The following is a 2,782-nucleotide window of genomic DNA, read 5'->3' as shown; positions in this document are numbered from 1 at the left end:
TATATATATATATATATATATATATATATATATATATATATATATATAACTTTATAAAAGGTTTGAATAACTTTCAAATAAACCATGTTAAAAATACAATAGGTGGTTAAAAGGTAATAAGTAAATGAACAGATGAATAAATAAATAAATAAATAAATAAATAAATAAACAACAAATAGCTTCATCAATAAGTCCAGACGTTGCACTTGAAACCTGAGCATTATTTCCTATCAATTAAGAGTCAGAGATGTAGCGCGTGGTGGCTTAGTTGGTTGAGCCTCTGACTCTTGATATCGGCTCATGTCATGATCTTGCGGTTGTAGGATTGAGCCTCACGTAGAGCCCCTTGTTAGGCTCTGTGCTGAGTGTGGAGCCTGCTTTGGATTCTCTCTCTCCCTCTCTTTCTGCCCTTCCTCCACTTGCTCTCTCTTTCTCAAAATAAAAAATAAATAAATAAAAAAAAACATTTGGAAAAAAAAGAGTTGGAGGGAAGTTTTCAATGAGTATTTATATGGAGTATACATTCTGAGTTCAATAACGTACCTTTAGTAAAATGAATGTATGTTAGTTTCCCAATACTTAATATATATTGACATGTAAAAATGTTAATCGGTTGTTTTCAGCTTTCATCTATTTCAGGCAGTGCTGCTATAACATATACTTGAGAATGGAATTACTGAATGCTGAATTCTAGTAAAGGAAGCCAAGGAGTTTTCTAAGCCATTTGTACTGACTTGCACTATCATCTTTATTAAGAGTCCCAGTTGCTCTACATCTTGGATAACACATGCTATTGTCAGTCTTTTTCATTTTATCTGTTCTAGTGGTTCTGAAATTTAACTGTTTCTCACAAGTTTCTGTTGATTCATGTGTATAAGCTGATTCATGTGTATCAGCTGATTCATAAGAGTTTCTTCCAGTGTTTACATGTTTTACGTGTTTCAATCTATTGGGTTGTCTATCTGTTATGGGTCGAATTGTGTCCCACAAAAATTCATATGTTGAAGTCTTAATCCTTACTACTAAGAATGTGTTCTTGTTTGGAAATAACATTCTTATATATGTAATTAGGTAACATGAGGTCCTACTGGCTTAGGGCCCATTATGCCTGGCCCTTATGAAAAGGACAGTTGGACACAGATGCATACACACACAAGGAGAATGCCATGTGAAGGTGAAAACAGACATCAATTTGATATGGCAGAAGCCAAGTAATACCAAACATTGCTAGCAAACTACCAGACTCTAGAAATAGGGGAACAGATTTCTCCCTCACAACCCTCAGAAGGAATCAACCCTGCTGATAACCTTGATCTAGGATTTCTAGCCTCCAAAACTGTGAGACAATACATTTCGGTTGTGTAGGACACTCAGTTTGTGGTACTTTGTTTCATAAGCCCAACCAAACTAATACACTCTCTTTCTTATTGTACTGGATACATGCTGGCTAGGAGTTCTTTGGCAGTAATATGAACTGTAAATTAGTCTGTGACTTACCTATGCATTCTCTTAATGGTATCTTTTGATGAATGCAGTTTGTTTATTTTTATTTTAAAATTTTTTTAACGTTTATTTATTTTTGAGACAGAGAGAGACAGAGCATGAATGGGGGAGGGGCAGAGAGAGAAGGAGACACAGAATCGGAAGCAGGCTCCAGGCTCTGAGCCATCAGCCCAGAGCCCGCAGCGGGGCTCGAACTCACGGACCGCGAGATGGTGACTTGAGCTGAAGTCGGATGCTTAACCGACTGCGCCACCCAGGCGCCCCGAATGCAGTTTGTTTAAATCAATGCAGGCCAAATTATCTTTTTTTCCTTCATGTCCTGTTTAAAAAATATTTGCTTGCCTCAATATCATGAAGATCATGCATATCAAGATATATTTTCTTCTAGATAATATTGTTATATCTTTCATCTTTAAGTGTATAATACATCTAGAATTGAATTTTGTGAATGCACTGATAAGATTAGTTACACATTATTCAGGTTATTAAAGTGATTTTATTTATCTTACACTCATTCAGAATACTTTTCCATTACATTTCATTAAACTGAAAATACAGAATGAATGCATCTGCAGAAGGTGCCTTAAAGTATTTTGAAAGCAGTATTTTGCTAATGGTTAACGAAATGTTTTAGGGATGAAATACTATTCATTAAAAGGAACTGTGAGAGGCTCCTGAATGGCTCAGTTGTTAAACCTCTGACTCTTCCTTTCGGCTCAAGTCATGATCTCAGGGTTTGTGAGATCAAGGTGCTGTGTGAGTGAGGCTGTTTGAGATTCTCTCCGACTCTGCCGCTCGGCTGCTTGTGCATGCTCTCCCCTCTCAAAGTAAACAAATAAACTTAAAAAAATAAAAGGATCTGTGAAATAATTTACACTTGATTGTTATAAAATAGTTACATAGGGATGCATTTGTGATTTTTATTTTGCAAAGTCAATCAGTTTAAAAATCAACAAACACTTAATAGGTGCCTTCTGTCTGTCAGGTACTTTAGCCAATGTTATTTTCATGTGATACTCAGAAATTTTTACATGTGACTTTTTTAATACTAAAAAAAAAAAAAAAACAAACAAAAAAAAACAACTTTCTTGCTAGGCTTTGTCGGGTCTTATATTTTTAAGTAACCAAATCTAATAAAATGAAAAACAGGTTTACTGAAACAGGTCCAAAAGACAAAACAAGGAGATATGCTACACATCCAAAGTATGAGGCTCCTCATCGTCAACACCTGAGCCCCACAGCCCTGGCAGAACCCAGGGACTGAGATTCCGAACTACTT

This window comes from Herpailurus yagouaroundi, unplaced genomic scaffold (assembly GCF_014898765.1).
Source record: "Herpailurus yagouaroundi ecotype Mexico unplaced genomic scaffold, PumYag 162, whole genome shotgun sequence".
In the NCBI taxonomy this organism is placed as follows: Eukaryota; Metazoa; Chordata; class Mammalia; order Carnivora; family Felidae; genus Herpailurus; species Herpailurus yagouaroundi.
This window is presented reverse-complemented; position numbering follows the sequence as displayed.